This window comes from Simochromis diagramma, unplaced genomic scaffold (assembly GCF_900408965.1).
Source record: "Simochromis diagramma unplaced genomic scaffold, fSimDia1.1 OVJJ01000320.1, whole genome shotgun sequence".
NCBI lineage: Eukaryota > Metazoa > Chordata > Actinopteri > Cichliformes > Cichlidae > Simochromis > Simochromis diagramma.
This window is the reverse complement of record NW_024386773.1, coordinates 7959215-7985554: the sequence shown is the minus strand read 5'-3', so window position 1 is coordinate 7985554 and position 26340 is coordinate 7959215. Positions and strand designations below refer to the sequence as shown.

Genomic DNA, 26340 nt, shown 5'->3' with positions numbered 1-26340 from the left:
GTGATTGTCTGTGTCTCTGTGTCAGCTCTCAAATAGGCTAGGAACATGTTGAGGGATACTCTGCCCTTTCCCCAACATTGGCTTGGATGGGCTCCAGCGCCACTGACCCTGGTCGGATAAGTGGTTAAGAAAATAGATGGAAGCTTTGGTGGGTCAGCCACAGCAATTTTGATTCATAGCCACGTGGGATCCATAATTTCACACGCTGAATTCATGTGGCTCCAGGCAGCTTTAAACATCAATTCCCTCACATCAGCAGTGCCTCAGGCACAAAATAAAACATAACACAGATCACTGATGGACACAGATGACAAGAACGAAGGATGAGGCTCAAAAGTGGTTTTAGTGGAGAAGGAAAATGGTTCCATCAAGCATTTTGAAGGAAATGAGCTGTCTGTGATTTAGTTTTCTCTCAGTTTTTAAGTAAAGACACTGCTTCTCAGGAGACAATTTGAACAGTATTACTCTTTAGGTGAGTATCTAATGAATGGTGTGATTAATTACTTAACCATTTAATTACTTTTACTTCTGTTCTTTTGCTTGCGCTGCATTCACAGACGCTAATTACATGCAAAGAATACATAATAGTGCATATAGGGCAAATGTGTGTTCTCCCCAGCTGTTAAAGACTGCATAGTACGCCGAACCATTATCCAGTGTGCATGGACGGAGGAGTAGAAGGGAGCGTATTAGCGAACGGGGAATGGTCACGTGACAATGACAGCATGTGCGATTTGAAAGGAAGGAAAATAGAGACTTGAGCATCAGATGAGGGTCTGAGAGAATCCGTGCACTTCTCTGCGCCGCCTCCTTTCTCTGGCAGTGGAACAGGGACAGCTCTTTTTAAAAGCGCGTCCACACCCGTGCTTTAGTAAGAAATTGCTCGATTCGCTTCTGCAGAATTTCAGCACTGACCGACCTTTTCCACCTCAGAAGTGAGGAAGCGCGTAAAGACGGCCGCCTTATAATTCTCTGTGAAGGTAAGAGAGCGGCTACAACTTTTCGGAGCAGCACAATTGATTCTTGTTGCATTGGCTGATCGATTGTTTGTGTTCTCGCGTTGTTCTGCGCCATCGACACCTGATTAAAAGTCTAGTTTAGACTTCTTTTTTTTTTTTAATTTATTTGTTTTGTGTTGTAGTCATTTAAATGCGTGCAGAGTACTGTATGCGCACCTGACAAAGGGTGATACACATGAAACTGCATCAACAGTGCTGCAAATCGCAGCTTATGCTTATTGATCGCTCGACTTTAGACACTAGGGTTAGTTTCTGTCAGTTCGTGCAGACTTAATTAAACATTTGATGTGTAATCAATTCAGGCTTCGGCAGTAAATTGAAAATCTCCATTTCCAAGTAGCTTGATTAAACATGGGAATTTGCATGGGAATGCAATTGATTTTAATGCTCTAAAGCTTTTGCTTACTAGCCTACTGAACGCCCCAACTTTATGTTCTTTTACATTTTTTATAGTAATTTTCAGCACGAGAAAAGAAAGCTTGGAAATGATCGATATATTTTTCCATATTTTTATTTGTGTTTTTGTTTAGATAATTATCACTGCTGGTGATTTGATTATAGAACAGTCTGCTGGTTACAGAAACGGTGATTCTGGTTGGAAAGTATTTGAAGAACCTTACTGAATGTTTAGGGAAACTGCACAGTTCTGTCATCATACTGTGCATCTGAACAAGGGATTAACCAGCTGCTAAAAGGCTGTTGGAGTGCTGGGGAGCTTCTGTGGTGAAGTAATGTGATGAAAATCGGTTATTTCATTTAGATATTTGACTGCACTGGCACATAAAAACATAACAACCAATACTTTCTCACCTCAGGACTCCACTTCATATTTTCGTCTGTCAACAGCATTAGGCTAGAAATTTAGTAGGTTTCTAGTAGCAGCTTGTGCAAGCTGACAGCATGAAGGAGAATTGATTCCGTTGGTTCAGCATTACTGGAACTACTTCCACAGTCCATCTGGCCGATATGGGTCTGCGTCTTAACAATGACCTGCCTGTGATGGAACCTCAGTATTGGGTATCCTGGATGCCCAGCTGGCCACTATCATATATTCATACCTAACCTGATTGCATTCTGAATGGTCAAGGCGATAGACTTGACCTTTTTCGGTAAACTCACGTAATGATTTTAAGGAGCAAATAAGGAGTGTGTGAGAGTGTGTGTGAATGGGTGAATGACTGAATGTAGTGTGAAGCGCTTTGGGGTCCTTAGGGACTAGAAAAAGCGCTATACAAATGCAGGCCATTTACCATTTACCAATAACTGATGTTGATTTTTATAGATTATGTAATAGAGAAAGCTCATTAAATGGGTGTTTTTTGCTTAACTTTTGCTTTGTTTTACTCAGTTAATGCTCTATGAAGTTCTTTGTCCTTCATTCAAAGAGGTGAAAAGCATACAAAAACTGGATTATTCTGTCCAGAAATGAAGAATAGCTGAGGGGGTATTGTGCATGTTCTTTTTTTGTTAGAGCAGGGCTATGAATGAGGAAGTTTGGTGTTCATTTTTCCATCTTAAACTGCATTTCCATTATTTGTGTTTTGACATAATAATGTAAATCATCTGATGTCCTATTCTATTAAAGTTTTCACTTTTAATGTTCCAAAAAAGGGAACAAATACATAGTCCTTTATTTTAAAATGTTAATAACCTATGTGCAGAACTTCTAACTTTCTTTCCGTTACACCCCAGCTTTAATTCAGTTTGATAATCAGTTGATATGTAGATAGGAAATAAAAAAAGCAGTAAACACAATTAGCAGTACAGCTTGGGCTGTACTGAAATTGTTGCATTTATAGCTGAGCCTTTGCTTTCGCCACTTCCAGACACCTTTCTGATATGCAAATAGTAAAATGCATTGTCCCAAATGTTTCTATATTAGGATATATGCTAAACTAACTTACATGTTCATAGCTATTAAACAATGTGATTTGTTTGTTTGTTGTAGAATATATTTTCACCCCTGTGATGTATCATAAATGTTTAATAAGTCCTCAAACCACTGTGAATTAAAAGGTTTGCTGCTGTTTGGTTGATGTTGGGAGTTGTGTTTTATTATAGAAACACATTTAAAATAATCTTATACCCAGATGGTGAAGCTGAAAGTAAATACAAGTAATGATGACAGGTGCAATGAACCATCTTTGCACTGAGTGATGCAATCAGCAGAGTGGATTGATTAGTGTTGGAAACCCTTGGAGAATCAAAGCCACTTTTCCCTTAGTCAGATGACAATTTCCACAAGTGGTTGAGGTTTAAAGATGATCTTTTTTGGATGTGAGGGTTTTAGTCTGAGGCTTGTGTTAGACAACATTCACATAATAATAATGATAATAATCAATCTTCTAATAATTAGAGCACCTCAGATATATCTGGAATATTTCTACCCCCCTTCACTCTTTTGGCCTAAACGTATTGATTAAAAACTATACATAATCTGTGCAGGCAGACTTGAAACACTTAATTTTAGTCCTTGTTCATTGGCATTTACTGGGTAAACAAAACCAAAAGTTGTACAATTTCAAAGCGAGGCGTTTTTTCTTTTGTGAAAAACAAAAGTCTTTATCAGACATAATTCTGCCTTCCTTTTCTTTAGTCTCTCTTTTGTTCTTCCACTTCAATGTTGCACTGAAAACCCCCTCTATTGACATGGTTTTTAGTTAAGTGGCTCTGATAGTGTTCAATAATTCTGAAAAGCTTTTACTCGGCAGGCATTTCCCTGCTATTATTGTCAAACCTTTACCATGTTGTTCAGATACGGTCGCTTGCAGTTTTAAATACGTAGATATGTCTATACATTTAAACTGCAAGCAGACTGAATTGCAACCCAGGAAAATTACTTTTACACGACATTATCTTATTTAAATATTCTTTGAATGACCCAGTACTCCATGCACTTGCTTACACTGCAATTAAGCAAGATGCCATTTATTTCAATAAAGACCATTACTAATATTTCAGGATTAAGCAAATTCAGAAAGATATTACAGTACATATTAACAGTAAACAGTACATATATGCTAAAGGCTCTGCTGCTGTGTATATTGTTCTATCAAAGTAGAAAACCTGCAGAGCTATTGGACTAACAACACGCCATTCTCTGACAGTGGCAGTGCTCTGTTGTTTAAAAATCACACAGACCAGCAGGTTAAGGATGCAATTAATAAAGATCCAATTTTAAGACTATGCGAGACCATGACTGACGCACTGCTGGTCTGATTTTAATGAATAGGGTGGGAAGGGTGCCGGGTGTTATAGACCGGCTGGAGGGGTTCCTGCATTATTCACAAGTGATCCCAAATGCAAGACGTGCCAGAGTGTGGAAGCTATATAATCACACTCGAATCACCTAATCCAAAGCACCAATGCACAAACAAAATCTTCAGTCTCAGTGACTTTAAGTATTTATTTTGTTTCCTGCCACCCCTCTAAAAACAGATGTCTGTTCCTGTGTTGCTCACTGCCTGATGAAGCTTCACCATTTGGCTGACTGTTTCTATATGCTCATCCAAAATAAATACCTTCTAGCAACAGCCTAATTGTAAGGTGTTTAGGGAACATTGGTAAATTGTAGCATCTATCGGCAGCCTGCATGTGAGGCACTTAGCATAAATATATAACTTACAGCTACAGAAAATAAACTGGGTTACATTCTCCCTCTCTACACAGTGGAGTTCACATTGGTTACATTCCAGGATGCCTAAAAACACATTAAATTTTCAACCTGTTGGAAAGGCAGGAGTGAGATTTGGGCTAAAGAACAAAAAGAATCGCTTGCAGGTATGGCTTAGTTCCCTTCCCCTTATAACATAGAGCTAAGAATTAGATCAAAATCAAAGCTTTCGAGAGACACCGCTTTATATTTTTCCCATATTTGCGAGAAACCTGAATAAATTTTAATGGTGAAAGCATTTCTGATGATGATGAAGACAAGTCTTTGTCTGTCTTTGTGACTGTTCAATGATTTCTGTGACATGAGAAAAATAGCTTAAAACTAGAGACACTTTATTTTTTTTTATATTACATCTCAAAAATGAGACGGAATGAAAGAGATAAAGTGTTAGTTTATTTTTTTTGTTTGTTTGATGCATTCAAAGCACAAAGTGCTGAGTGTTGTTCCATGAAAATATATGTAGTTTGCCACATGTATCGGGGGCATTAAACACATTATCATGTTAGACACAGCCTGTCAGATGCTGTAACTGTCTTTGAACAAGAGTCTGTTTTTATGACCAACAAATGACCTACCTCCAATCACACATCCAGACACACGCTTGCGCACACATGCTCATGTGCATTTCTGCAGATACACAAGTGTCAATTTGAATCTCAGGTTGATTCATGCTACACTGAATCAGATGAATCTCACAGTTTCCCTCATTCTGTCGGCTGACACTGATTTCCTCAAAGGATCGGAAGATGAAAGGAAAATTTAAGTATGTAAAGCCTATAAACCATAGATGAAAGACAAGTGGAATGGGAGGGGGGAAAGAATTTTGGCTCGGAGGTAAAGCCGCAGTACTATAAATTGTAAATGTGTCAAGTGACATTACATGACATGGTAAGTACAAGCATGGCGTGCTTAGTTTGTTTTTGCATTTCGGTAAGACCATCATCTCTGCATCCATTTTTGCAGGAAGATGAACATATAGTGAACAATAGCAAGACAAAATGCCGTTGAAGTTATCCCACTGATCCCTGGAACAAGCTCCCGCTGTACTGAAGAGGCACAGACGGTGGAATCTTGACTGAGAACACAGTACTAAAAGCTTGCTAGTCCAAACCACTTTTTTTTTTTTGTTGCAAGGTAAAGCAAAATCAACAATTTATATATGAAAAATCTATTTCATGTCTCTTCAAAGACACAAGCTACATAAGGGAGCAAAAAGCTAACATCAGGCTACCCTTTGAGCTAGATTTAATCCTAGATTAAGGGCTGTTGTGGAACTGTGGTTTAAGCCCATATCACAGCTGTGCTCATATTTACTTTAATGACTTTATCACACATTAGGTTGTGCTATTTTATCAACAGCATTACTTAGATAAAAGCTTTAAGCACCAGCAATAATATAGCTAGTTTGTCTCATTTATTTGCCAGTACAAAACTGGACTATGACTGTATTGTTACTAAGCAAACATTTTCTTGAACACTAGCTTGTTGGATACTTATGTACGATGTGAAATATAAAAGATGGAGGTAATTCCTGAATTTGAAAATTGAAGCAAATGCTTTAAACTTGCATTGTTTAATGGCCAGCAGGGGGTGACTCTGATTGTAAAAAGACTTGGTATTGGATAAAATGTTATGACCCTCATCCCTCTCATTGTGTGACCTCAGTAAGGACTCGGTCACACTAGTGTGATCAGGAAAATCCTTAACTGGCAAGTAATTGCTGTCTCTCTAGGGCTGATGGCAAAAGTTGTGATCACTTAGAGGTTGAGCGTGCAGAATCCTCAAACTCAGGCTACCTCCAAAAAAGGTCACCCAATCTGACTGCAACTACTCTCAGACTGGTGAAGGTTAGACGAAGAATTAAATGCAGACAGATTGCTAACACGCTGCAATCAGTCGGTCAGTCTATGCCAATGACCACAACTCATCTGGTCCATCATGTGGTAAAAACTACTTTTGGCTGTTCCTTTGTCACAAGGGGATTGCCGCAGTGGGTAGGTCCTCATGTATGATTCGGCAGATTTCCACACAACCCCCCCAGGGGATTTGTGTCCCCAGCTAGTTTTAACCAGTTCGAACCACCATCCTTGCAGTTGTTAAGTAAATGTGTAAACCGGTACCCTGCAGAAATACCTGCTATATCAGGTAAGAAAACACAAAGCCAAGTTCCTGAGGTTTCTAACTAGCAATTTACAGCAAATTGTGTTAAACTGAATGCAGAAAAGCATGTCTTATTTTGCACCTGGTATGTGTGTGAGTTTGCTGCTAGGAGTTTTTTACTTGCTTGATTTGTGGGGGGGATGTTATCCGAAGAGGTGCATAATTGGCACCGGTGGATGGCTCAAAGCTGTGAGCTCTGTGCCAACACTTTTGCCCTGAGTAAACAGTGTACTGTCACTCTTTGTACTGTCACTCTTTACTGAATATTTAGAGCCCTACAAATCTGCTCTGCAATAACACTGGTGTTTTTTGAAACGGAGCAGGACTGAGCTGAACTTATCGGAGCACTGAAATGAAAGAGGGAGCAGGGGAATCCTGATGCAAGGTGCATCTTAGGCTACGTTCACACTGCAGGCGAAAGCGCATCAAATCCGACTTTTTTGACCCTATGCGACCCATACCCGATCATGGTATGACAGTGTGAACGGCACAAATCTGATATTTTCAAATCCGATCTGGGTCATTTTCGTATGTGGTACTGAATCCGATACATATCTGATGTTTTAGAAAGCGACTGCTGATAGGCTGGTCATGTTGCATTAAATCCGTCTTTTACGTCTCTGACACAAGACAGACGGCAATTATCAGCGCCGGAGAAGACATCGCGAACGCTTCCGGGCCATCCAGTGTAGATGTCAGTGAAAGTGTTGGGAAGACAACGTTGGAGAAACGTGAACATTTTATTTGTCCTGTATAATCTGCAGATTCTGACAGAAATCTGCAACTATCATTTGAAGCACCGCTCCTCTCTAAAACAGCAATAAGGACAATTATTAGGCCATATGTAAATAACAAAATAACTTTATAACTTAAAGCAAAATTGGGAAACGTAAAGTCCGAAGTCTTTATATTAAGGGCCATCAGTCAAACAATACTGTTTGGTCTGGGTCTAAACAGAGCGCGTTGTGTGACGGCTTCTTTTGCGCATGCGGGTTGCTTTGAGGGTTCACACTAGAGCGCGTTTGCTGTCCCATTTTATTTGTAGTGTGAACAAGCAGACAAAAAAATCAGATTTGATCAAAAAATCTGAATTGAGCATTAAGACCTGCAGTGTGAACGTAGCCTTATTTTCCGGTGTTTCACACTTTTAGTCTCATTTCTACACCCCCTTCCCTCTTTTCTCAGCAGTGTGCAAACACAGAACAACATTCATGTTTCTACCTTTGTTGTATAAGATGTTAGCGTTACTTGAATTCATACGCTTAGTGTTCCCTGTCTCATGCTTTCCCCTTTAGACACATGCAGTCAAATGCTACAATACAAATGATTTAGAATTACCAGAATTAAATCCCTCCATCCACTGAGCATTATTTGACCAGCTGTACCACTTCAATATTTTATAAGAAATAATATCAAAACAGCACAAAATGTTGTCTGTTTGAAGAAACAATTATTAAATGTTACACTACAGTAATTCCTAAGAAAATGGTCTGCTTTGATGATAATTTCTTCTTCCCTGCAGACTGTCATCTGCTGCACATTACCCTTTAAAAAAAATCTACATCTGTAAATCTCCCTACAGGGAAGAAAGCATCTTGTTCCATTTACAGGTGACTTTAGAATTTGAGAGTTAAAAAATATGCAAAAATGACTCGGCTCTGTAATGTATTTTCAGCATCATGGACTGCAAGTTGTAACTGTTGATGATGCAGTGAATGACAATCAGGTCAAGATCTTTTCACTCACGAGGCTGGCTGCTCTCGCTCTCTCTGTCTCTCCTCTCTATTGGCCCATCACAGGAAAACCAACAAACTGTGTGCATAACATTTCTGCAAAGATTTTTTTTATTGCAAGAGCTTCAAACTTCACAAAGTGGGACAGCAGCCCTGGTGCATAACTCCAATTCAGTTTCACACGATTCATTAACACACAGATGGCTTTGGATCTGACATTATCTGTTAATACTGCTTTGTCTTCGTCTACACATCGTACACGTCATCTGTTACACACAAGAGCGATTGTGGCTCAAGAGTTGGCAGTTCGTCTTGTAATCGGAAGGTGGCCGGTTCGAGCCCCGGCTCGGACAGTTTCGGTCGTTGTATCCTTGGGCAAGACACTTCACCTGCTGCCTACTGGTGATGGTCAGAGGGGTCGATGGCGTGATATGGCAGCCCTCGCTTCTGTCAGTCTGCCCCAGGGCAGCTGTGGCTACAACTGTAGCTTGCCTCCACCAGTGTGTGAGAATGAATGAACAGTGGAATTGTAAAAGCGCTTTGAGGGTTTCGAAAAGCGCTATATAAATGCAATCCATTATTATTACAGACTTCAGGTTTATACAGTAGAATAGTTTGTAACAAAGTAACTCTCCGGATAAATCCTGTGCTCCACCCAAGTCTCAGTTCTCAGGAGTATTTTAGATCACTTTAGATCTGACCCAGTCTGTGGTTGAGAAAGTCGCAACCATTGCAGATTCTGCGAGTCCACTCTTGGCTGGCAACAGACGACAACGGATTTGTGATTTATCACAATTAATCGCGGTATTATCGCAAACAGATTGAATGTAACTCCCAACTTGACCCATTTAAACTAAAAAGTTATACAAAGTTGACTTTGTATTGTTGCTCTTTTATCCCTATTTTATGGCCGTTTTGATAGACCAAAGTTGGTTTGAAGATGGCACCTGATTGGTTAGTGGTCTCAGACCTGAAACCACTTGAAAAGGGATGGATGTTGCAAGTTGATAACACCTGGTCATCAGTTCATTTTCCTTAGTGTAAATGTAACCTAAACAATTTCACGATTCCTTTTGGTGCTCAATCTCTAGTTTTTAATATTATTGACTAAAACATGAAACTCATTAATAATCACAAGTTAGTTATTTACACTGTCTGTGGTGTATGTCTACACATTGCTGCCCAGCTGCTTTCTATCATGTTGACTGACATTTTTTTGTGTGTACAATGTTGTTCATTCATTTTCTCCTCTTCATCTGCAGTAATTTCTTTTAGTGGGCTTACAGATGAGAAAGACAAATAAGCTTTGGAATACAATTAATTTTCTTATATTCTGCAAATAACCCATTAAAATAATAATCAGAATTCCCAGCAAAAAAACCATCTCACTAATGCCCACTCACTGCCTTGAACTTCCTTGCCTCGAGTGCTGCGTCACAGTTTCTGAACACCAGTAGCTCTCAGGCTCTGTTAGTTGTAAGCCATGTGTGTCCCTACCTCTTTCTGTATCCCGAGTAACATCTGTGGCTCTGGGCTTTACTTCCATGGGAGCAGTAACTGTCATAGCATTTAGTCTGCTGGGCTGCAAGAGGACTTTTGCACCAGGTGTAAATTTGTTGTTTCTTAAACACAGTGCCCCTAGTTTGTCATAATTCATTTAATGAAAAAGCTTTATTCTTGTGACGTTTCAGGATGAATGAGTCAAGTTTAAGATGCTCATCCCTCTCCTGTATCCAAAGTACAGTACATCTGAATATCAAATACTATTGCAGTGAACCGTTTAGATTTCACCTAGACTAGTTGTTGGAAAATATTTCAAGGTGGTATATTTGCTTTATTCTTTTCAGCCTTTCTAACCTCTTTGAAAACATTAGAAGATTAGAATTCCAGGTTGTGAGCAAAATTCCTTGAATCTCCAACAAGTAATAACAACTCAGTGACCAAACTTAAAGGCCAAAGCAGCAGTTGCTGCTTTTCCGAATGGATATATAAAACTGCCTCAAGACTGTATTTGGCTTGGTCTTCCTAATGGAACAAAATTTCAGTCTTACCCACTCCTGAAACCAATTCACAGAACAAAGGTTATTTTCCATACAGTATAACACTCATTTTTTTTAAAGTATGTATATCACATAATGTGGTTGGGTGTAGTTTTTCACGTTTGTCTCAACTCGCTAATTACCGCCCTAGCAGTAATAACACGTAAAAGCGTGTGACACAAACTGACAATGGAAAAGATTCACCTTCAAAGTAAAAGAAACATGTTGGCTGCGGCACTGCGCTGAAACTTTGAAGGGAAAACTTCTCTATTGTTGCTTCGTGTCACACTTCTCACAGTTTCACTACTTTTTGTTGACAAGTTCATCCCATCCATTCAATTGCAGCAGTATGCTGGCAACCAAATCAATCACAAAGACAGAATATATGCTTTTCCCTAGCAACAGGTGGTTGCCAGATGGCCACTGACCAGTCTCTAAGCCTCTGTGATTGGAGTGTTATTCACTTGATGGCACATTGTCACGCATCCAAAATAGTAGACACATTATTGTAACATGGTTATTGGTCTGTGTAAATGTGTCAATATAATGTTTGCTACATACTTTGAAGCACCTTGAGGAGATTGCGATTGTGATTTGGCACTAGATAAATGAAACTGAATTGAATTGAACTGGACCCCCCCTAGGAAACCCTTGTTACATTTAAGACTCTACTTGCATACTCGCTTTGTGCCATCATTTTTTGGATAATCAAGTGCTATAGATGATATCTCGTTCCACAACATTAGAATAAAAATACAAATCTGTTCACATTTCTCAAGCTGGTAGAAGAGTGACAGGAGCTCTATGTAAGTGCAAGAAGTCTTGTTTGATGTCTGTAGTGTGCAACTTCTCTGCCCTACTTTTTGGTGTGTAATGTGCCTTTGTTTAGAGCAGCATGTAGTGGATAACATTTATAGCACCTGGAATTAGCTGATTCACTGTATAGGAGACTATATGCTGAACTAGTGGAAAAACCAAATATATAACCTTTGTGTAGACTGCAGGATTTTTAGCTGAGTAGAAAGGTGAGTGGAAAGAGGAACCGTGTCAGGTGACACTACTGGTTGGGAAAGCAGGTAGATGAGAGCAACACTTTCTGAAACTGCAGAGTTACAAAACAAAATGACTGAAGCTGTGACTGAGCTGTAAGGGCACTCAGAGAATGCGTCCTCTGCTAATCACGTATTTTTAAACGAGGTGATTCTGTTCCACTCCAAAATTTACTGGTTTTTTTTTTTTAATTTTCCTCATAAGCAGAATAGTTTCATGCCAGTATGAATCAAGGCAAATGAAGAGAATATCTAAAGCTGAGAGAGCCTCTAAAAAATGCCCTCTATTCTCCATAATTACAGACACCTACATGTAATTGACCTTAATGAGGTGTCTGAGTGTGACGCTGGTATATTAGCTATCTGTGGAGCTCTGTCAAAGACTCAAGTTCAGTGTCATCACAAACCACAGACAGCCGCTTCTCTAAAGCTAATAACTTGATTTGCTCTCATTTTCACGTGGAAGTCTGATATAGTAACATTTGTATAGTTATTTCTCACATAGTTAACTTATGCCATTGTTGATAAAACCTTAATGCTTAGCAGTACAGTCCATATTTACCTGGTCAAGAAACTCCTTGTACTCTTTTGATTCTAGAACTGTAAAATATAGTTTTTGTGGGATGTTATAATAGGAATCTTGTTTAGTATTCCTTATTGCTATCACAGATCCCATTTCATGTTGCTGCTTTATAACCAGCTAGAAGTGCTGTAGCACTCTGATCATTCACCTCTTGTCTGCACATGTAATGGATACCAACCAGTCAACTTTGCACTTCCTCAAAGACCAGTCTGAGATAAGCATCTGGGAGGGCTCGCTTTTCCTTCAGCCACTGATTTGTTCTTTGATTGCCTTTGCCGCTGTTCTTCCATTAGCATCCAGGTGTCAGCCGCACCCCTGCAGAGGCAGGTGATGTTATCAAAACGTCCTCCACTTACACTTTTGTCATTATAGAATTTGTTATCACACTTTCACATTTTTCTGCAAGCACAACAAAACCCTGTGGTTTTACATTCTCTGCTGGAAAATTACTGAGAATGAGTTTCATCCTGAATTACAGGCAGCCAAGTCATCCCCCTCTCTGTCCTCCTGAGAAGCATCAGCCCTGATGCACTGAGAGAGAGCCAGATTTTAAATGATGTCAGATGGTGTGTTTAGAGCTTTAGAGGAGCAGTGCTAGGCACCAGCAGAATAGGAGCAGCAGCAATTCATTAATAAAATAGCCAAGAAGTGGAGTCCATTTAACCTGCTGAGGTCATCCATATGCACATCTCATCCGATAGAAAATGTGTTTTATGCTTTCATATTTCCCATTAATGTAGCTTTAGTTACTTTATGGGATATGATAACTTTACAGGAAAAGCAAACAGAATTTAGCTGCCTGGAACCCCCGTTTAAATAACTGCAATTTGCTTTGTGCCATGATCGACCTGAGTATTGATCCATGTGTGCTGGTTTTCTCAAACATGTTAATGATGCTCATGCTCTGGAAGCCCAGCGGCTTGAAAAGTGAGAACAGCTGAACGTCATCTAGTTTTAAAAGCTGGCACTCTGGTGTTCCTGCGCTCACCATTGTGATGTGGCAACTGAGGAGGAAATTTTTGCTGCCAAGAGCGGCACCTTTTCGATGCCAGGAAAATAAATGATCAAAAAAATTTATTAATTTTCAACTTTGGCAACCATTTCCTGGTATTGGTGTTTCACCTTCCTGGGAAGAAAAGACTAGCTGGGCCATAAAGTCAGCATATTTTTGAGTAGAAGCTATTATAATGACCCGCACATGTACACACATCAACTGGTGGATTAGGACAGCTGTCATGTGATCATGTCAAGTGTAGATGGAGAATATTGGAAATATTGGAGTTATTTTTCCAACTTAAATATTTGTCTTCATTTAAAATATAATTGTTTCTTGTCTGTACATTTTTTAATACCTGCAGATTGCAGGTATTAATTGCACATAATTATACAAATTATACAGTACTTGTCTGAAAATTTCCCTTTATGATATTTTTAACTGTTGTCTTTGCATAAATGGAACACACATGCATGACTGGACCGGCTACCAAAACATAAGACTGAGAATCTTGAACTAGAGCACAAACAGAGGGACTTTATTCTCTGAAGTTTGCTGCTGCACAATATTTATCTTCAAACTGTCATTTTGGTCTCTTAGGAGTCAGCCAGAAAATCAAGCTCAAAGTGAAGTTAATATTTGTTTCAAGAAAAACTTTAACAGTTTAGATCAATAATAATATTTAGACATAACTGCAAGATTACATTTTGCATTTTTTTTTACTGATAATTTTCCATGTTGGACATTGTAAACAATAAAAATTGCGTTTCCAATTTGTAATAATGGCATCAGTTACAGTATGTTTCACACACCTCTCTAAGCAGCCATGTTTACTGGAATTTAAAACGTATACAATGATAAGTTATTGTAAAGTAGTAGAAGTACAGAGAAACAGAAGGAACTATAAAACAACACAAGCATTTGCAGACTGGGGTTTGTGCTGCGGTGGAGGATGACACATTCCTTGTCATCTATATTTGTGAAAACTGCAAAAAATGCAGTCTCGGCTGGAGTTGTTTCAGAAATAACCTGGGATTTTTTAAAAATTAATTACTTCATTTTTTATTTTTTTTAATACCATAAAAACCTATTATTATTATTAGTAGTAGTAGTAGTAGGAGTAGTAGGAGTAATAGTAATATCAATAGCATTTTTGCAACTTTGATTACATCAAATGATGATTGTCTTAATACACTTAAACAATCTGAAGTCAGTTTCTTCATGACAGCAACAAGGGAAGTAAAAGTAAGTAAAAACACAATTTTAAGATGGTTGTTGTAACCTGAGGGAAATACAAAAAGCTGTCAACAATGGAGTGATATGTTTTGACCTTAAAGTAATTGAGGTGGACATGAAGCGACACTTGGAATTGTGTTTCAGGCTATTATTTGCCAACTCCTAAGAAAAATATCTGGTTTTGAAAGAGCTAAATATTCCACTTTGTTTACCATGTTGTCATCATGACAACAAACAAATGTCATCACATTTTCATTACTTGTTATAGCAGTATTGGTTTTGATGGCATTTCCCCCAGCTAATTAAACACTTGTCATTGTAGTACCGAGGTGGTATCAAAGCTATACATTGAATACACAGGCCTTTGATGCTCCGGGGGTGATGCTGAAGAAGCAAACAATACATGCTTGAGTGACGAAACCCAAATAACAGAAATATGATGGAAATCTTTTAGAGCTGAAGAGAGTCTGGTGGTAATTTTCAACAGCTAGACATTCTTGATTTAACAGTGATTGATCCGCTCCTTTATCCTGAGAGTTTTTCCATCGATCTGGCAGATTTCTGTTCTTCAATTCTCTGCAGCATACCTCATATGCAAAGAAGAAATGGTTTCTTTTGCTGGGGTTCTGTGGGGGTTGAGAAAGGTTAGCGGTTGACTGTTGAAAGGTCAGGAAGCAGAAACGAGTTTAGTGATAAGAGTCATCGTGCTCTGAGGGGTTGACGGGCATCGTTGGTGGCACGAACCTTCCCATTACTCATACAGCACACAAACCTCGGGTCTGTCACCTCTGGTGTGACGTGACATTCACCTTCAGCTCCACACACGCGCGCGCGCGCCAGTTAAAAAAGCTCTTCAATTAAAAAGTGAACTTCCTGAATAGATCAGTCATAATTTTGCTGCATCAGTTATGCAAGCTATGCCAAATGTGTGTTGTTGTTTTTTTAAATACACACCAGAAAGTGAAGCAAAAATGAAACAAATCAGCAGACGAAAACTCACTGCAGAGCATCAAAACCACCCCTCACTCTCCAAGCAATGTTTTTCACATACGTTCAGAAATGGACCCTTTGGCTGTAATAAGCAGTTCATACATTTTACATGTGCCAAATGGAACACTTGGAACAAAATCACACAAAGATAAGTAAATAAAAGAAACAAAGAATGAAAGAAAGTCAGTTTCAGCTGCCGCCTTACTCACAAGAGGTCACCACAGCACGTAGTGCCACATATTTGATTTGGCCGCCTTTTTTTTTTTTTTTTTTATGCTGGAGTTGTGACGTTGTTAGGTGACTGTGTAAACTACTACACTATGGCACCACTAAAGTGTTGACAAAGAAAACTCTAAAGGTGCAGAAAAAGGTAATAAAAGTAGAATTATTTTCTTTTATTCTGAAAGCGCCTTGTAATACATAACAAGTTATAGAAGCAGCACTCCACCTTGCCTTTAACAGGGGGTGTTAATGTCAGAAGAAATTAACATTTTTATCAAAAATAATATTATTCTTGTCACGGTTCAGGGAAAAAGAGCAGCGGCACAACATCAAACAGAAAGGGCCACTTCTTTAATGAATAATTGTTTTAAGCGGCCATCTAGTAAAGACAACAAGATGAGCTATGTCAGGGTCTGTCTGATTCAGATTAGTAGGTGATTGATCAATTAGGCTGTACTTTTGCTTTCAGGTGATTAATCTTAACACACCTTTGCTGGGGAAAAGAAAACGAATGGGTAGAAATAGTTTTATCACTCACCAAAAGGAGAAAAATTGTAACTAAAGACATGGTATTCACCACTCGGACATGTTTTAGCCATCAGAGAGCACAGGTGTGTTTGGTGTCTGTATTTAGCAGTTGAACTTCACCGTCCCTTCTTCCACTTTCTTGATGTTTCAAAAAATGTCTAGAAATTGTGTCATTGTGTTCTGGGCTGTCATGAAGTCGTGTCTCCAAACCTTTGGAGCATTTTGCTTTCTGACTGTTTAGAATCTCCAATGTTGTTTAATATGGCCTGACCGTGCGTTTGTAGTAAGTAGCAAAGCAACAGCAGGTAAGTGGGCAGTGCAGCTGGTCTGCCTGTCTGTGCAGAGATTAGCCGTATACACAGCTCTTGAATCAGCTTGTTGGTTGCCAGGTTCTGACTTGTAAGCCTCATCTGATTTTTTTATATACAGTTTATGGGAATACTTAGTGTCATAGCCAGACACTGAACTTATTGTGTCCCCCAAAGCAAAGGCAAGCAACAACTAAAATGACGTCATTCTGTTGTAAGAAAAGACTTCAACCCTAATTCTGTGACAAAGTGATTTCAGAGCTGGTGGAAGCTGGGCCAAAGCCTCCATGGTGCAGTGATTAATGAACAGAAGGGAAAGCCAGTGGTATAAATCCAACCCATCTTTTTTTTTTGAAACCCCAGCTTGTCAGAAATAATGAAATGACAGAATGGATGCAACATCCAGGCCAGGGCCAGACCAGCGTGGGGATGCAGCATTATGATGACGTAATGAGATACATTTTGGGTTTGGAAAGCCTGGACTTCAGTGAATTGCTTACAAGCCTTCAGGAGACATGAGTCAGAACCCACGACTGTGATGACCTGTTTTCCTTCATCTCAGGCAATCGCTACATACATTTCTAACTTCTCAGTATCTTGTGTTACTATTTCACTTGCACAAAAATGCACAGTTTAGACCATGTTAATCTTGAAACCGTAGGAAAAGACAATGTTTTTGATATGCATGTCATATGCTTTGATATGCATAATCAAACCAATGCATTTAGTGTTAGGAAAAAGTAAAAAGATGAAGCTTGCCTTTTGTGAAAGATTAGGAAAAGCAAACTCAAATGACCAGAAGATTTGTACTTCCAAATCACATAATTAAATTATGCAGGGACACAAGCGTCTCTATCCACAAATAAAGAGCCCACGTGGGAAATCTGGTTTAACAAGACAAGCAGCAAGGTTGCAATTGCTAACAGGATAATAAAGAGTCATATTCACATTCTGTATTCAGCGGGGATATAGTGTGATTTGTTTGTTAATTAGCGTTTGTATATACAGCTTTCTTTTTGTCAGCTACTTACAGAACTCGCAAAGTGGCAGTAGTAAGACTGCATTTGTGTCTCAAGGAACTGTCAGACCTCATGCAGAACCCTGCTTTCTCTCTCACCCCCCCCCCCCCCCCCCCCCCCCACACACACACACACACACACACATCTATGCAGAGACAAGGCTGTTGTGAAATGTCAGCAAGATAAGCAACGCTGGCCTGCTGCTCACCGGAGAGCAAAGAGGGGATGAAAACACAATTACGTTAATGGTGGGTTTGGGTTGTCTGCACTGTAGTCTCACGGCAGCAGGTAGACCTTTATCGTGGCCAGGGTATTGTTCAGCCCACAGGCCACATCCAGCTCTCAGGCTATCTTTGATTGGCCTGTTAGGTCAATGGCAAGTTGGTAATGAAACATCTTCAAACTTTAATAACATTTGGATAAGTTTAAAGCAAGACTGGAGAGTTAACTCTCTTTTCTTGTCCGCTTAATGCAGCAATATTATGCATTGACACAAGTGATTGTAGGTTAGTTACTTAACTTGTGAAATATGTGAACTCACACTGAAGACTGAACAAACATGGATTTATGTTTTTTTTACTATATTTTATAGCAGCTATATTCTTAGCGACCATAGAGAAGGATTTTTTTATTTTTTTATATTTATCAAATCAAATTCATCCTGAGCATTATTAAATAAGCTGCATAAGCAGCAAAGCATCTTTACTAAACTTCACACATCTGTAGTTGGAATAGTGCAGCAATCCAAACACAGGACAGAAACAAGAGATTTTGCAAATTAGAAGTCTTAACTTTAGATGATGAGGGAGATGATTAAGGCTGGGTTGCCTGGGGAATGAGTCTACAGAGTGGGGAGCTGGTAAATAGAGAAAGCAGAGATGGACAGGAAAGTGACAGGGCACAAGAGAGAATGGTTAGGCAGAGTGGTTAAACACTAGACTAGAGACAACTCCTTAAATGGGCTGAGAGTGGCCTGAAGTAGAAAATACAATATGGAGAGAGATGGGTGGAGAGCCAGGCTAGATATACTGTAATTATTGTGAGATGATGGAAGGCAGGTGAGCTGGCTGGGAGGTTAATGAGCTGATTACTGGTAGGTTTGCAGAATGAGCAGAACTGGGAGCCAGGTGAAGGATCCACAAAATATGAGAGAAAAAAACAGACAGAGGAAAGTTGCTGAATATGAAAGGGAAAACAAGGAAACATCATTAAATCGTCAGAATGGGGTCTAGCTATGACTAACATAGCATAACATCCAATGAAATTGCAAGAATAGCAAGTTGAGTGGAAGTTTATCATAGTGTTTTCTGTGGACTCTGCAGTGCTGATATGCTTGAAGATCGAACAAGGACATCACAGAATATCCAGAGCATCAAATGAAAGATGAAGAGTATGCATTCTTTTTTCCTCTTTGACTCTGAACAAATGCTATGATGTTTAACTCACTCCACTTACTTGTTGTCTTCGTGAAGAAAGACTTTGAGACAAGAATGAGACTGTCGTCAATGCTGGTAGTCCCATGGTTATTGCTGGCATTGCTTGAGGTTTTGTGTAAGTTAACCATGTTGTTCTTGCAACTAAGATAAAGAGAAAGAAAAGAGCACTGGATGACAGATAGTTTGTTTCAGATTTGTTGAGGATGTGACTGAGAATGTCGATATAGACTACAAGTGGCTCAGTCTGGGCAGAGGACTAAAATATAAGACCAAAACCCAGAGATTTGGGTGTTTTGTGAGGTGAAAAAAAATTCCCTGAGCTCTCTGATACAGACTGGATGGCAGATTTTGCATTTGCTATTGGTGTAACAGCACTGCTAAATTAAATATTCATAACTGCAAGATTTTCCATCCCTTATCCGGGGAAACCAGGAATTTACTAATTTGGTGGCTGGTTCTGCAGTTGGACACGGGATCTTTCACATCCCATATGAGAATCATAACCCTTGGCTAGAAGCAGAGTAAAGAGCAACCAGTTCACCTTGTGTCCTGGTTAGCCTTAGGCCAAGGACACAGGCAAGGGGCTTTTGGCACATGAAATACATAGTCTGGCCAGAGGTTTCATGAGCTTCTCTGAAGGCAAATGAAGACAACATGTTTACCCACATCCCAACGCTGCGCGATATCGCACCATCAGCCCACCATCTACACATCCATGTGCATGGTCAGTTTACAAGACAGTTTGAAGATTTGAAGAGTGAGAGCATGATTTCTTTATCACGACTTGCAAAGTGAATAATGGACTCAGTGATGTTCAGCTTGAACTCACTGACCTGCCGTCTGATTCACTCCAGCAGAGTACTTCAAGTCAGTACCACTGCTTGTAATTTATTCTCCTCCCGGCGAGGAGACCCTTCTAACATGACAAGGTACATTCAGTTCAAGAGTTCAAGAAAACCAAGAGAAAGATTGTCTCACTGACAGCCAGGTGTCCTAAAACCTGATTTGGTGAACGCATTTAACCAGAGATTAAATTCTTTTTTTGTGATTAACAAGAAAAGAAATAAAACAACAACAACAGCAAAGAAACATCAAATTAAGTTATTAGACGATGAAACAGAATCGGAGACATTTGCCGTGTGTATGTATTAGGTCTTTGAATTGATAAACTAGTGACTATGTTGGTGTTTTAACCAGACCTGCTTCACATTATGCAAGTCTTTCTGGAAAAATCCACTTGAATAATTCAGTAGACCTCCATTAATAGCTGCGTGATTGAAAACTTAAATAGTGCACTTACATTAAATGTGTAATAATGTCCTTTTTAGAAGGCATGCCCTAATTGTAACTCATACCAGCAGCTAATAGAATCTACCATCTACCAACATTTCTTTTTATAAATTCATACTGTCTGAACTGCTTTCAGCCTTTTGGTCTAGCATCTGTAGCTTCCTGCTCCTACCTTAGAAAACTCATTGCCAAACCCTGCCTCTATTTAGATTACACAAGACAGCATTTACATCAGGAAGGTGCTAGATGAGTCCAGAGTTATGGCTATAAAATGTCTTTAATGTTTTCTGGTTTCCTGATTGTCTGTCCAAAGTGACAACTTGAGGCTGTGACAGCTGCTGCAGGCAAGCATGTCATTTGACTCGAAATTGTCAGCCAGAAGAAAAAGCAATAAACTATAGTGTAATTTTTTTTTTTTCAAATCTGACCTTCACAATAGCAGGACAGCTCCTGACTTCGGAAAAACAAATCAAATTTTTTGATTGAATATAATTATGATATCATGTAGCCGCAAAACAAACTTATAAATAAACATGGTCATGTGGTTTGGATCAGAAACAAGAGGGTTTGTAAAATGCATTTTAGGATATAATATGTTGTTTTGGGAAACTTGCTGGTAGTTCTTCAGGTTTTATTTAAATTTGCAATTAGAATATTATATTCATATTATCAGTGGGAATATAAATAGAAATAATGCGCAATATAAGCAATTATAATAATTTTCCACTTTAAAACATACATAAAAAGGCAATCTGTACAACATTTGCTACATTAATTTTTTTGAATCTTTTCTCCATAAGACCCTCAGGTCCTGCATTCTGCAAATATGAACATTACATTGTGAAGACTTTGTTTAGTTCCCAGTGCTCCATTTTCTGTTGTCTACCTTCTGGCTAGTTATTGTTTCTCCTTCTCATCTTCCAAATGTTTTCCATGCCTGCAGCTTTCAGGGACATCTGCTCCTGCCAACCAATGCTTTAACATGTTGTTACATTCTGCTGATCCTCAGGGAATGATGAACACGGCATAGTGTCAGAAATACATGAAAACGTTTGATTTTTCTTATTCAAATTGAGCAGTTGAGTGAGTTTACTGAAACACATACTCAGTAACCCAGTATCTATAGGCACAAGAAAGGAAGCTTTGTGTGTCTCATTTTGTTCTTTTGTGCTGTATTAGATTAACAGCTTATGGTTTAGTTGTGTCTCAGAGACAGTTGCACCGATCCTGTGTTATGTTGACTGTAGCATTTGGGGTCTTTGGGATGCTTTTCTTATCCTCATCCTCCATTCTTCTGTGAATATGTTTCTTTCTGAGCGGGATGAGAACAGCTTTCTGCTAAGCTCCAATGTGTGAGCGGTGCTTTCTGAGCTTTGTGCTTTAGTGTAGGTGGTATTTATGTGGAGAGGTTTACAGTGGGATTTTTATTTGTGTCTTGTGTGTCATAAGTTAATGAGCATCATACATCAGACGTTGCTGTCCAATAAGTTGGAAAAAGAATTATTTTTATAGCAAGTACAAGTGCAAGAGTAGCTAAGCAGAATGCTTTGACCTGATCGGTGTTTGCTTTAATGTGTGATGCGAATACAGCGACGCTAAAAAGGAAAATCAAGTGGTGCTTGTGCATACTAATGCAAGACTACCCCTAACACCTGACAGACCACTACAGACATCATCCATTTATCACACTGTTACACTTCTAAGAGTGATTATCTGCTGCATCACACACTGCATTGTGTTAGGAAAATCTACCTGGAGATGTTAGATTCTTGTAGGCAAGCTGGTTCCTGTGAGCATGAATTTCCTTTACTGTGAGTGGGAAATATTAGTACTGTGTGTTAGTCAGTGTTAAGATTTTAAAAAGGCAGTTAAAACATCTTAGAAATACTTTCACTGTCTCTCATGTTAACTATTAAATTTATATGTTTAGATGGTGCAGATGTATTGATTTCAGATTGTGAGAGCCGCGGGTGAAATCCAATAAAGCAAAGCTATTTTAATGCACTGTGGAGGAGAGTTGTTTATGCAAACAAACACTGTTCACTAGATGTATTTTGAGGTGCAGGTAGCAGAATGTTTTTGTTGCTATTGATCAGTTCTCCCCAGCTGCATGGCTAGAAGCGCTGTCAGTTTGTCTCCTGCAAGTTGCTCTGAAATATTCTCTCAAACTCAAGGCTCAAAGATTTGGCTTCCAAAATAGTGTAATTTTGTTCATTTGTTATATCACACTATTCACACTTACGTCATTTACTGTGTTCCCCCTGTGCCTGAAAGCGTGCTGTAAGAGAGATGATTATCCCATTTTTCTCATCAAGAAAGTGCGATTATAGTCGGGGTTAGCGTAATTGTGCTCTTTGCTTCTCAGTAGGTACATTTAGATAACTGGACTGGGTCATCAGAATCACCGCCTACTGTTAATTAGGATTAGTGTGCCCAGCAGAGCTGTTGATGATGGCAATGGTGAGAATGTATGTCTGTGGTAAATGCAGAACAGCAGTTAATAATTTAATGAAATATAAAATATAATCTTAGGGCTGTTCGATATAACGATATATATCGGATGACGATATAAAAACGTCTATCGTTTCATTTTACGCTATCGTTTGTTTCGTGGTGTCGCAAAATTAACTGTTTACGGCAATATTTTTTTCATCGTTTTGATGGTCACTGTAGTGGCTATATTAATTTCTTAAAGTTCTCTCTTTCTCTTATATTTCATATAACCACACTACGGACGGACAAGCGCCTGTTTTTATGCGTTGTGGTTAGCAACAACGACGGTAACAGCATCGCGTGTCCGCTTGTTTCTGTTCCACATAAACCTTTCACAATAAAGCTCAAGATCCTGTTGAGAAAATAAACTGAATCACGTAAAAGAGCAGATTATTTACGGATGAGAAGTAAAAAAGAGCCGCCAGGTGATAAAAAATAAACCTTAGACTCAAACGTTACAACAGGCTTTTCCCCGCAGCACGCCGTGTAATAAATACTCACAAAGAAAACGGCGGCCGTTACAACTTATGTCTAAAAATGTATAGTTTCATGCATCGGTTAAAACACTCGACTCCAGCTACATGACGCACAGCTGGAAACACTTCCCGCAAGTCGAGCTGCGCGAGATTCACAGAATTTACAGAGAATGTTACATTTTTGTGATTTATATCGTTATCGGGACGATGGAATTCTTATATCGGGATATGAGATTTTGGTCATATCGCACAGCCCTATATAATCTAATTAAGAAAGTGTGACTTTATTTGTTAAAGTCATAGTGAGGGTTTGCTTGCATACTGTATATGGATAAAGTAACCATAAATGCTCAAATCCAAAATTATATAATGGTAAAGTTTCAAATGACTCCGAGGGGATAAAGGATAAGAGGTTTCACCTACTTCTGAGTTTCTCTTTGACAGGTTAAAGCTAGTATCTTCTTTCTTCTTTTTTCAGTTGATCCCTTTAGGGGTCGTCCCAGCAGATCATATGCCTCCATCTTACGCTCTCCGTAGCGTCCTGTTCTGTCACATCAAACCTCTGCATGTCCTCCTTCATACGTCTGTTAAATCTTCTCTGCAGTCTCCTCTTTTCCTCCTGTCTGGCAGCTCCATACTCAACATCCCTAGTACAGTATACCCACCATTCATCCTTAGCACATATCCAAACTATCTCTGCCATTCATTTCTAACTATCCCAGTCCAAATCTTCAACCTTCCTGTTATTTAATTTATTTTTCATCAAATTTCATGAAAACAGAGACATGTCTGTAGACATACAGTATCTGTAGGTCTCTCCCTGTGTTATTTTAAATTGGCAGTGGCCTAAGCCGTCTGATTCTTGCCGAAGACTTGCTTATTCAAAATCATGTTCTGAATAGTTTTGGAAGGACTCTGTAATTTCCAAAAGCAGCAGTGCACCGAGGCTTAGTTAACATTACTTAAACAGGGCTAATTTGCTCTGTGGAGTATTTTTAGCTGCAGATTATGATGTACTTCTTAAAAATTTGAACATTTACCCCAAGTAAATGTTTTACACATGTTTATTTAATGCCAGAGTAATCCTATAAATACACCAAAATCCACAGGTGCCAACAGAAATCTAAAAGCAAAATGGGCTGTAGAATCAAACACTAGAAACATACCACAAACTCTGACAAAGACTAAGGGAAAGAGACAAGATTATTTATACACAGAGGTGTGAAAAACAGGAACTAACCAAAAGACAAAGACAAGGACACGCACATTCAGACAAAGAAACACTGGAGCACAAAGACACAACAGAATGACGAACAGCAGGTAGAAGAGTTGGGGAGGCACTGAAGGAACTAAACAGATGACAAATAAACTCAAAATAGAAACTGCAGCTAAATAAAGACTAAAGATTCAAAACTCGTCCAGAACAGTGAATCAAACATTGGCATCTACAAATCAGCGAACTTCATGAACTAATTCTAATGACAACATGTGGTAAAGACAGACATCACAATCAATGAATCAAACTCACTGTGAGAATAATAAAGAAATAAAATACGAATAAAAAAACTCAGCCTACCAGAACAGCAAAAACCCCTCAGATCACAACAATGTAGAATTCAAAATAAGCTATCATACTTGTGTTTGTTGTAACAAAGGGTCACTGATGTGTTTTCCATATTTTTTATATGACTACAGACTTTAAACCCTTTGTTGGTCGGCGTCTTTTCATTAAAAAAATGTAATATGGACTTGTGTTTCAGCAAAAATTTAAACAGATGGATTATTTCTGAATTTAATACAATCCTGATAATAGAGCAGGGCGATATGACCAAAAATATTTATCACGATATACATTTGAAAATTTGCGATAACGATACAACTGATAATATAATTGACACTAGACAAAATATTTTACAACTCCACAACTTTATTAGTGCAAAAAACCCCATCAATGTATTTTCAATTAAACAAGCAGCTGTTTTTTATGTGCATTAAAGTTATATAAAAATGTAACAGTGCAAATGCAAATTCCTTGCTGACAGTTTAACCAAAAGGCAGTTCCAATGGAAATTGGCCGACATATCCTCAGCATAACCATGTATAATATCCACAAAACTTAAAAAGAGGTTATACACACACAATACGGTAATATTATGTTGAAGCACAGTACGTATCACTCCGCGAGGCTCCTGCCTACAATAGCCGTAATGCTCCCACAATCCATCAAGCGGTGCGGCTTCGTAGCTTAGCAAAGTCGTACTAAAACATTTGACATATTTTCGAGCGCCGTGTACCACATAAAATCATTTCGAGGTCAGTAAACACAACCAGAATTCATACATAAGGCCCATTGGATTATAAGGGGCACTGTCGATATTCAGAAAAATCAAAGGATTGATTTTAAGTGTGCCGTATTTTCCAAAAAACACGGTAATAACGACGGCCCACTAGTATGCTCTACCAAAAATAGTGCTTTGTTGTGTATCTGACAGACGAAAGCTAAACCAGTTCCACACCACTGAAGTTGCAGCATTTTTACAAACCAATTCTGGTTCATCCGTTTCATTTAACGATCCGCTTTCGTTCTTCTCATTCTGCGTCACCGCCATGTGCGTATGAAAACAAAGGCAGTGCACATCCGCGTTTTACCCATATTCTATCGCGATATTTCATTTTCCTATCGTTGATAAATTACACCGGTATTACCGTAAACTGTATGATATAGTCCAGCCCTACCTGATAATATGTTTTAACCCTATCACACATAGTGGTCACTACAGTGGACCGCTATTCAGAGGCTGTTTTCTTGTATTTGTGTCGGTGTTGATGGTATACTTGCACATAAACCACTACATTGGACACTGATGTGTCACTCTATACCCTGCCACCCACTGGTTGTTTAATGTTACTATAGATGTGTGACGTGCTTCGTTGTAATTATTGTTATTTAAACCTGTCATGCATGAATTTTGACAACCTCAATCAGGATTTTTTTCTTAAGCATTTTTATTCATCTTCAGGCATGAAAAGATGAATAAAAATGCTTAAGAAAAAATCCTGATTGAGGTTGTCATAATTCATGCATGACAGGG

General features: G+C 38.9%; 1 protein-coding gene across 2 annotated transcripts in view; it reads left to right on the top strand.

The window, feature by feature from the left end:
- The first annotated feature begins 720 nt into the window (after positions 1 to 720).
- The window catches only part of rap1gapb (RAP1 GTPase activating protein b), a 103798-nt gene continuing 78178 nt past the window's right edge, over positions 721 to 26340 (top strand). For both annotated transcript variants that reach the window (XM_040006176.1, XM_040006168.1), the window contains exon 1: positions 721 to 980. The gene's annotated coding sequence lies outside the window, so the exon portion shown is untranslated. The remainder of the gene's footprint in view (positions 981 to 26340) is intronic.